The sequence below is a fragment of the Pristiophorus japonicus genome, chromosome 8, assembly GCF_044704955.1.
Source record: "Pristiophorus japonicus isolate sPriJap1 chromosome 8, sPriJap1.hap1, whole genome shotgun sequence".
Classification (NCBI taxonomy): Eukaryota; Metazoa; Chordata; class Chondrichthyes; family Pristiophoridae; genus Pristiophorus; species Pristiophorus japonicus.
Window position 1 is genome coordinate 159184582 of NC_091984.1, and position 11047 is coordinate 159195628.

Here is an 11047-nt window from a genome sequence, read left to right on the forward strand (position 1 = left end):
CGAGAGTTCGAGAGTTCGAGAATTCAGGAGGTCCGAGGGTTCAGGAGTTCAGGAGTTCGGGATTTCGGGCAGTCCAAGAGTTTGGGAGTTCGTGCGGTCTGAGCGTTCGTGAGTTCTGGATTTCGAGAGTTTGAGAGTTCTGAGCATTTGGAAGTTCAGGAGTTCGGGAGTTCGAGAGATCTGGAGTTCGGGAGTTCAGGGTGTCCAAGAGTTCAGGAGTTTGGGAGTTCGGGAGGTCAGAGAGTTCGGGAGTTCGGGAGCTTGGGAGCTCGGGAGCTCGGAGAGTTCAGGAGTCCGAGAGTTTGTGAGTTTGGGAGGTTGGAGATTTCGGGAATTCAGGGGGTCGGAGAGTTCAGGAGCTCGTGAGTTCGGGAGCTCCAAGAGTTTGGGAGCTCTGGGAGGTTGGAGAGTTTGGGAGCTCGGGAGCTCGGAGAGTTTGGGAGTTCGAGAGTTCGGGAGTTCGAGAGTTCGGGAGTTCAGGAGTTCGGGAAGTCGGGAGGTCTGTGGGTTCAGGAGTTCAAGAGTTCAGGAGTTCGGGAGTTCGAGAGTTCGGGAGTTCTGGAGTTCGAGAGGTCGGGAGTTCGGGTGTTTGGGAGGTCCGAGAGTTCAGGAGTTCAAGAGTTTGGGAGTTCGGGAGGTCCGAGAGTTCGAGAGTTCGGGAGTTCAGGAGTTCGAGAGTTCGGGAGTTCGGGAGGTCGGAGAGTTCGGGAGCTCGGGAGGTTGGAGAGTTCGGGAGTTCAAGAGTTCAGGAATTCTGGAGTTCGAGAGTTCGGGAGTTCGGGAGTTTGAGAGTTCGGGAGTCCGTGAGTTCAGCAGGTCGGAGAGCTTGGGAGTCCGGGAGTTCAGGAGGTCGGAGAGTTCGCGAGTTTGGGAGTTCAAAAGTTCAGGAGTCCGGGAGTTCAAGAGTTTGGGAGTTCATGAGTCCAAGAGTTCAGGGGTTCGGGAGGTCGGGAGTCCGGGAATCCAAGAGCTCAGGAATTCCGAGAGTTCGGGAGTTCTGGGAGGTCGGAGAGTTCGGGAGGTTCGGGAGTTTGATAGGTTGGGAGGTCCGAGAGTTCGGGAGTTCAAGAGCCCGAGAGTTCGGAAGTTCAAGAGTCCGGGAGTTCGGGAATTCGGGAGTTCGGGAGGTCCGAGAGTTTGGCAGGTCTGAGAGTTCGGGAGGTCCAAGAGTTCGGGATGTCCGAGAGTTCGGGAGTTCAAGAATTCGGGAGTTCGAGAATTCGGGAGTTCGGGTGGTTCAAGAGTTCGGGAGGTCTGAGAGTTCGGGAGTTTGGGAGGTCCGAGAGTTCGGGAAGTCCGAGATTCGGGAGTTCGGGAGTTCGAGAATTCGAGAGTTCTGGAGTTCGGGAGGTCCGGAGTTCGGGAGGTCCGAGTGTTCGGGAGGTCCGAGAGTCCGAGATTCGGGAGTTCGGGAGTTCGGGAATTCAGGAGTTCTGGAGTTCGGGAGGTCTGAGAGTTTGGGAGGTCGGGAGTTCAGGAGTTTGAGAATTCGGAGTTCGGGAGTTCGAGAATTCGGGACGTCCGAGAGTTCGGGAGTTCCGAGAGTTCGGGAGTTCAGGAGGTCCGAGAGTTTGGGAGTTCGGGAGTTCGGGAATTCCGAGAGTCCGAGATTCGGCAGTTAGACAATTCGGGAGTTCGGGAGTTCGGGAGTTCGAGAAATCGGGAGGTCCAAGAGTCCGAGATTCAAGCCAAACATGAGAGGGGGCGGTCTTGGATTTAGTTTTGGGGAATGAAGCTGGGCAGGTTGAAGGGGTATCAGTGGGAGAGCACTTGGGTGCCAGTGACCATAATTCAGTCAGATTCAAGTTAGTTATGGATAAGGATAGAGCAGGAATAAAAGTCCCAAATTGGGGAAAAGCTAACTTTGCTAAGTTGAAGAGTGATTTGCCCACAGTGGACTGGAAACAGCTACTTGTGTGTAAATCAGTGTCGGAACAGTGGGAGGCATTCAAGGAGGAGATCCGGAAGGCTCAGGCCAAACATGTTCCCTTAAAGAAAAAGGGTGGGAATAACAATTTTAGAGCCTGGATGTCGAGGGACTTACAGGGGAGAATAAAGAAAAGAAGGGATGCTTATGTCATATACCAACAGCTAAATACTGTATAATCTTTGGAGGAATATAGAAAGTTAAAAAGGATAATAGGAATTCTAAGCGAGAACATGAAAAATTATTGGCTAGTAAACTTAAGGAAAACCCAAAGATGTTCCATAAATATATTAAGAGCAAGAGAATAACTAAAGAAAGGATAGGGCCTATTAGAAACCATGAGGGTAATCTTTGTGTGGAGGCGGAAGGTGTTGGTAGGGATCTCAATGAATATTTTGCGTCTATTTTCACAAAGGAAAGGGGCAATGCAGATACTGCTATCAAGGAGGAGAGCGAAACTCTGGATGAAATAAACATCGTGAGTGTAGAGGTATTAAGGGGTTTAGCAGCTTTGAAAGTAGTTAAGTCCCCAGGTCCAGATGAAATGCATCCCAGGCTGTTGAGCAAAGTATAAAAGGAAATAGCAGAGGCCTTGCCCATCATTTTCCAGTCCTCTTTGGATTTGGGCATGGTGCCGGACAACTGCTAATATGGTACCCTTGTTTAAGAAGGGAGAAAGGGATAGACCGAGTAATTACAGACCTGTCAGTCTAACCTCAGTGGTGGAAAAATTATTGGAAAAAATCCTGAAAGTCAGGCTAAATTTACACTTGGATAGGCAAGGATTAATTAGGGACAGTCAGCACGGATTTGTTAAAGGAAGATCATGTTTGAATAACCTGATTGAATTTTTTGAAGAGGTAACTGTTATGTATGTGAACGTATATATCTTGTACAGCCACCAGAGGGCTCATCCCCCGGAGTCCCAAGGGATCCCATAATCCCTTGGGAGCACAGGTACTTAAGGAGGCCTCACAGGCTGGAGAGGCACTCTGGAGACCTGCAATAAAAGATTACGGTCACACTTTACTTTGAGCTCACAGTATTCAGTCAGATTCTTTATTCATATATAACAACTGGCGACAAGATACAGATGACGAACCTAACGATGCAGAGAACAGTGGGCATCCTGGAGAAATTCTCAGAGGGAGATGATTGGGAAATCTTCATGGAGCGATTCGACCAATACTTCGTGGCCAACGAGCTGGAAGTATAAGCGAACGCTGCCAAACGAAGGGCGATTCTCCTCACCGTTTGTGGGGCACCAACATATGACCTCATGAAAAATCTGCTTGCTCCAGCGAAATCCACAGAGAAATCGTATGATGATTTGTGCACACTGGTCCGGGAGCATCTGAACCCGAAGGAAAGCGTTCTGATGGCGAGGTACCGGTTCTACACCTACATAAGGTCTGAAGGCCAGGAAGTAGCGAGTTATGTCGCCGAGCTAAGACGCCTTGCAGGACATTGCGAATTTGAAGGACATTTGGAGCACATGCTCAGAGACTTTTTCGTACTTGGCATTGGCCATGAAGTGATACTTCACAAATTTTTGACTGTAGAGACCCCAACCTTGAGTATGGCCGTAGCGATAGCCCAGGCGTTCATTGCCACCAGTGACAATACTAAGCAAATCTCCCAGCACACGAGTGCTGCTACAAGTACTGTGAACAAAGTGATGTTGTTTTCAAATCGCAACGTACAAGGCAGGTCACACATACCTGCAGCTGCACGACCGCAGATGTCTCAGAGTCCACCATCAAGGGTGATGAATGCAAGGCCATTAACACCTTGTTGGCGCTGCAGGGGTGATCATCGTTTCCATTCATGCCGATTCAAAGGCGACATTTGGAAGGGCTATGGAACAATGTGACACCTCCAACATATGTGGAGCCGAGCTGCAAACCCTGTTAATCCTGAAAACCACCATGTTGCAGAGGAGGACAGATCCACGGTGGATCACAACAAACCAGAGCCTTAGACCGAGGAGCAGAGGTATATGGGGTGCACATATTTACCACAAAGTGTCACCTGATAATGCTGAAGGTTGAATTAAATGGACTGCCGGTGTCAATGGAGCTGGACACGGGCACGAGCCAGTCCATTATGAGCAAAAAGACTTTTGAAAAATTGTGGTGCAGCAAGGCCTCAAGGCCAGTCCTGACTCCCATTCGCACGAAACTGAGAACTTACACAAAGGAACTGATTCCTGTAATCAGCAGTGCTACTGTAAAGGTCTCCTATGATGGAGTGGTGCACAAGCCACCACGCTTTGTGGTACCGGACGCTGCTCGGCAAGAGCTGGCTGGGAAAGATACACTGGAACTGGGACAACATCCGAGCACTCTCGCCCACTGACGACACTTCGTGTGCCCAAGTCTTAAACAAGTTCCCTTCGCTGTTCGAACCAGGCACCGAGAAGTTCCAAGGAGCAAATGTGCAGATCCAACTAATTCCGGGGGCACGACCCATCCATCACAAGGTGTGAGTGGTACCTTTCATGATGAGAGAAAGGGTAGAGATCGAGCTGGACCGGCTGCAATGAGAGGGGATCATTTCACCGATCAAATTCAACGAGTGGGCCAGTCCAATTGTTCCCGTCCTCAAGGGAGACGGCACCATCAGAATCTGTGGCGATTACAAAGTAACTATCAATCGTTTCTCCCTGCAGGATCAATACCCACTACCAAAGGCCGTTGACCTTTTTGCTACGCTGGCGGGAGGAAAGACGTTCACGAAGCTGGACTTGACCTTGGCCCACATGACGCAGGAGTTGGAAGAATCATCGAAGGGCCTCACCTGTATCAACACGCACAAAGGTCTCTTCATTTACAACAGATGCCCATTTGGAATTCGATCAGCCGAGGCGATATTCCAGAGAAACATGGAAAGCTTACTGAAGTCGGTCTCGCGCACGGTGGTCTTCCAGGACAACATCTTGGTAACAGGTCGGGATACAGTCGAGCATCTGCAGAACCTGGAGGACGTTCTTAGTCGACTCAGCCGTGTGGGGCTTAGGTTGAAACTCTTGAAGTGCGTTTTCCTGGCGCCTGAAGTGGAGTTCCTGGGGAGAAGAATTGAGGTGGACAGCATCAGGCCCACCGATTTGAAGACGGAGGCAATCGAGAACGCACTGAGGCCACAGAACATAACGGAGCTGCGGTCGTTTCTAGGACTCCTGAACTACTTTTGTAACTTCAGACCGGGTCTCGGCACACTGTTAGAACCACTGCATGTCTTACTGTGTAAAGGGGATGAATGGGTTTGGGGCAAAAGCCAAGAAATGCCTTTGTAAAAGCTAGAAAATTGTTATGCTCAAACAAATTGTTTGTGTGATATGATCCATGTAAGCGTTTGGTACTAGCATGTGATGCGTCATCATACGGCGTCGGGTGTGTATTGCAACAAGCTAATGAATCTGGGAAATTGCAACCAGTTGCCTATGCATCCAGGAGTCTGTCTAAGACTGAGAGAGCTGATAGCATGATTGAGAAAGAAGCGTTAACGTGTGTCTATGGGGTAAAGAAAATGCATCAATACCTGTTTGGGCTAAAATTTGAATTGGAAATGGACCATAAGCCACTAATATCCCTGTTTTCTGAGAGTAAGGGGATAAATACTAATGCATCGGCCCGCATCCAGAGATGGCCGCTCATGTTGTCCACATACAACTACGCCATCTGCCAAAGGCCAGGCACAGAAAACTATGCCGATGCTCTCAGTAGGCTGCCATTGCCCACCACGGGGGTGGAACTGGCACAGCCCGCAGATTTAGTCATGGTTATGGAAGCATTCGAGAGTGAGCAATCACCCGTCACAGCCCGACAGTTAAGAACCTGAATGAGCCAGGACCCTTTACTGATCCCAGTAAAAAATTGTGTGCTTCACGGGAGCTGGTCCAGTGTCCCAGTGGAAATGCAAGAAGAGATAAAGCCGTACCAGCAGTGCAAGATGAAATGTCTATACAGGCAGACTGCCTTCTGTACGGTAATCAGGTAGTGGTCCCCAAGAAGGGCAGAGACACCTTCATCAATGACCTCCACAGTACCCACCCAGGCATTGTAATGATGAAAGCGATAGCCAGATCCCACGTGTGGTGGCCTGGTATCGATGTGGACTTAGAGTCCTGCGTGCACAGATGTAACATATGCTTGCAGTTAATCAATGTATCCAGGGAGGCGCCACTAAATTTATGGTCATGGCCCTCCATACCGTGGTCCAGGGTCCATGTTGACTATGCAGGCCCGTTTTTGGGTAAAATGTTCCTTGTGGTTGTTGATGCGTACTCCAAAAGTATTGAATGTGAGAAAATGTTGGCAAGCATGTCCGCTGCCACCACTGAAAGCCTACGGGCCATGTTTGCCACGCACGGACTACCTGATGTCCTTGTGAGCGACAATGGGCCATGTTTTACCAGTGCCGAGTTCGAAGAGTTCATGAAACGTAACTGGATCAAACATGTTATATCTGCCCTATTCAAAACATCATCCAATGGTCAGGCAGAGAGAGCAGTGCAAACCATCAAGCAAGGCTTGAAGAGGGTAACTGAAGGCTCACTGCAGACTTGCCTATCCCGAGTCCTGCTTAGCAACACGTACGAGACCCCACTCACTCACTGGGATCCCACCTGCTGAACTGCTCATGAAAAAGGGACTTAAGTCAAGGCTCTCGTTAGTTCACCCTGATCTATATGAACAGGTAGAGAGCAGGCGGCTTCAACAAAGTACATATCATGATAGCGCAAATGTGTCACGCGAAATTGAAATCAATGATCCTGTATTTGTATTAAATTATGGACAAGGTCCCAAGTGGCCCGGCACTGTCGTGGCCAAAAATGGGAGCAGGGTGTTTTGGGTCAAACTTTCAAATGGACTCATTCACCGGAAACACTTGGACCAAATCAAACTCAGATTCACGGACTACCCTGAGCAACCAACTTTGGACCCTACCTTCTTTGACCCCCCCCAACATACACACCAGTGGCAACCGGCACTGCGGTTGGCCACGAAGCAGAATCCATCATCCACAGCAGCCCAGCAGGACTCACCACACCAGGCAGCCCAGCAAGGCCAGCTGCACAGCAGCCCAGCGAGGGCCCAACAAACTATTCACCAAAACCAGCATTTGCACCGAGACGATCAACCAGGGAAAGAAAGACCCCAGATCAACTCACCTTGTAAATTGTTACACTGTTGACTTTGGCGGGGGGGGGGAGGAGTGTTGTTATGTATGTGAACTTGCATATACCTTGTACAGCCACCAGAGGGCTCATCCCCTGAAGTCTCATGGGATCCCACAATCCCTTGGGAGCACAGATACTTAAGGAGGCCTCACAGGCTGGAGAGTCACTCTGGAGACCTGCAATAAAAGACTAAGGTCACACTTTACTTTGAGCGCACGGTATCCAGTCAGATGCTTTATTTATATTATTCTTAACACAGATGAGGCTGAACACAGGGAGGTTAAAGTAACAGTGACCTCATTCTTTAATAAGACACTTCAGAGTGAGGAACAGGCCTTAGGGGCCGGCTTATATACAGTGCTCCCAAGGGATGTTGGGATCCCTTGGGACTTCAGGGGATGAGCTCCCTGGTGGCGGAACATGGGAGTGCATGCTTTACAGGTACACAACATCACTCCCCCACCAAAGTCAAAGTGAAAACTATTTACAAGGTGAGGCGGTCGGGAGCCTATCTTTCCCTGGTGGACCACCTCAGTACAAATGTCTGCTCTGGTGTGTTGGCTGTGCCCTCGCTGGGCTGGCGTGTTGTTGGCCCTGCAGGGCTGCTAGGTGAGCCTGGCCTTGCTGGGCTGTTGGGTGTGATGGGTTCGATTTGTCGTGGTGTCGTTGATCCTTTGGGTGTCTGTTGTGGGCTCGAAAAAGGTGGTGTCTGCTGTGGGTTGTTCAGGGCAGTCTGTGAACCGCAGCCTCGTTTGGTCCAGGTGCTTTCTGCAAATTTGTCCATTGTCTAGTTTGACTACAAACACCCTACTCTCTTCTTTAGCTATCACCATGACCGCGATCCACTTGGGACCATGTCCATAGTTTAGCACATACACAGGGTCATTCAGATCAATTTCCCGTGACACAGTGGCGCGACCATCGTTTACATTTTGTTGCTGCCGCCTGCCCTCTACCTGATCATGCAGGTTGGGGTGAACCAGTGAGAGTCTGGTTTTAAGTGTCCTTTTCATGATTAGCTCAGCCGGGGACACCCCTATGAGCGAGTGGGGTCTCGTGCGGTAGCTGAGCAGTACTCGGGACAGGCGGGTTTGGAGTGAGCCTTCTGTGAGTCATTTAACGCTCTGTTTGATGGTTTGTATTGCCTGCTCTGCCTGCCTATTGGAGGCTGGTTTAAACGGGGCTGAGATGACATGTTTGATCCCATTGCGGGTCATGAATTCTTTAAATTCGGCACTGGTGAAATATGGCCTGTTGTCACTGACCAGTATGCCAGGCAGGCCGTGGGTGGCAAAGATGGCCCTCAGGCTTTCAATGGTGGCGGTGGCAGTGCTTCCCTACATTATTTCACATTCAATCCATTTTGAAAAAGCATCCACCACCACCAGGAGTATTTTACTGAGAAACGGACCCGCATAGTCCACATGGATCCTTGACCATGGTCTGGAGGGCCAGGACCACAAACTTAGTGGTGCCTCTCTGGGCGCGTTGCTCAACTGAACACATACGCTGCATTGCCGTACACAGGACTCTAATTCAGAGTCGATACCGGGCCACCACACGTGGGATCTGGCTATCGCTTTTATCATTACTATACCCGGGTGTGTGCTGTGGCGATCCGAGATGAACGTCTCCCTGCCCTTTTTTGGTAGCACTACGCGGTTACCCCACAACAGGCAGTCTGCCTGAATGGACAGCTCATCCTTTCGCCGCTGGAATGGCTTGATTAGCTCTTGCATTTCAACGGGGATGCTGGCCCAGCTCCCATGCAGTACACAGTTTTTTACTAGGGACCGCAGAGGATCTTGGCTGGTCCAAGTCATAATCCTGCGGGCCATGACAGGTGATTTATCATTTTCAAACGCTTCCATGACCATCAACAAGTCTGCGGGCTGCACCACCATCAACAAGTTTGCAGGCTGCGCCATTTCCACCCTCGTGGTGGGCAATGGTAGCCGACTGAGAGCATCCGCACAGTTCTCGGTGCCTGGCCTGTGGCGGATGGTATAGTTATACGCTGATAGCGCGAGTGCCCACCTTTGTATGTGGGCTGAGGCATTAGTATTTATCCCCTTGTTTTCAGTGAACAGGGATATGAGGGGCTTGTGATCGGTTTCCAGCTCAAATTTGAGGCCAAACAGGTACTGATGCATTTCCTTTATCCGAATACACACGTTAATGCCTCTTTCTCAATCATGCTGTAGGCCCTCTCGGCCTTAGACAAGCTCCTGGAAGCATAGGCGACAGGTTCCAACTTCCCCACAATGCTAGCTTGTTGTAATACCCGACTCCATACAACGACGCATCACATGCTAGCACAAGTCTTTTACACGGGTTATACAATACAAGCAGCTTGTTGGAGCATAAAATGTTTCTGGCTTTCTCAAAAGCAAATTCTTGTTTTTTTTCCCCATACCCAGTTCTCACCTTTGCCCAATAACACTTGTAGGGGCTCCAAAAGGGTGCTTAACCCCGGTAGGAAGTTACCAAAATAGTTGAGGAGTCTCAGGAACGACCGCAGCTCCGTGACGTTCTGTGACCTGGGAGCATTCCTGATAGCCTCTGTCTTGGTGTCTGTGGGCCGAATACTGTCCGCTGCGATCTTTCTCCCCAAAAACTCTACTTCTGTTGCCATGAAGATGCATTTCGACCTCTTCAGCCACAGCCCTTCGCGATCCAGTTGCTGGAGGACCTCCTCCAGGTTTTGTAGGTGCTCGGCGGTGTCCTGACCCGTGACCAATATGTCGTCCTGAAAGACCACCGTGTGTGGTACCGACTTGAGTAGGCTAGCCATTTTTCTCTGGAAGATCGCTGCAGCCGACCGAATTCCAAATGGGCATCTATTGCAGATGAACAGTCCCTTGTGTGTGTTGATGCAGGTGAGGCCCTTCGAAGACTCCTCCAGCTCCTGCGTCATGTAGGCCGAAGTCAAGTCGGTCTTGGTGAACGTCTTGCCTTCTGCCAGCGTCGCAAATAGGTCGTCTGCTTTAGGTAGTGGGTATTGGTCCTGTAGCGAGGAACGATTAATAGTTACTTTATAATCGCTGCAAATCCTGACCATGCCATCACTTTTGAGTACTGGAACAATTCGGCTGGCCCACTCGCTGAATTCCACTGGGGAGATGATGCCCTCGCATTGCAGTCTGTCCAGCTCGATTTCCACTCTCTCCCTCATCATGTGAGGTACCGCTCGCGCCTTGTGGTGAATGGGTCGTGCCTCTGGGACCAAGTGGATCTGCACCTTCACCCCGGAAAAGTTTCCAATGCCTGGCTCAAAAAGGGAAGAAAATTTGTTAAGAACCTGGGTACATGAGGCCTCATCGACATGTGATAACGCTCGGATGTCATCCCAGTTCCAGCAGATTTTGCCCAGCCAGCTCCTTCCAAGCAGTGTGGGGCCATCGCCCGGGACAATCCAGAATGGCAGTTCGTGCACCGTCCCCTCATAGATGACCTTGACCATGGCGATGCCCAGGACAGTGATAAGCTCTTTGGTGTACGTTCTCAGTTTCGTGTGGATGGGGCTCAGGGCTGGTCTGAATGCCTTGTTGCACCACAGTCTCTCAAACATCTTTTTACACATGATGGATTGGCTAGCGCCAGTGGCCAGTTCCATGGCTATGGGTAAGCCATTCAATTTTACGTTTAGCATTATAGGTGGACATTTCATCGAAAGTGTGCACCCCCTATACTTCAGCATCTGCCTCCTCTTTCTGAGGCTCAAAATTGCTTTGATCCATCATGGGCCGTCTTCCTCTGCCATGTGATGGTTAGCAGGTTTTGCAGAGCTTGCAGCTCGTTTGCAAGCTCGTTGGAGGTGCCCCATTGTTCCACAGCTCTTGCAAACATACTCTTTGAAGCGGCATGAATAGGCTGAATGGAAGCCTCCACAACGCCAACAAGGTGTGAATTGCCTTCCATTCATTCTTTGGTGAGAC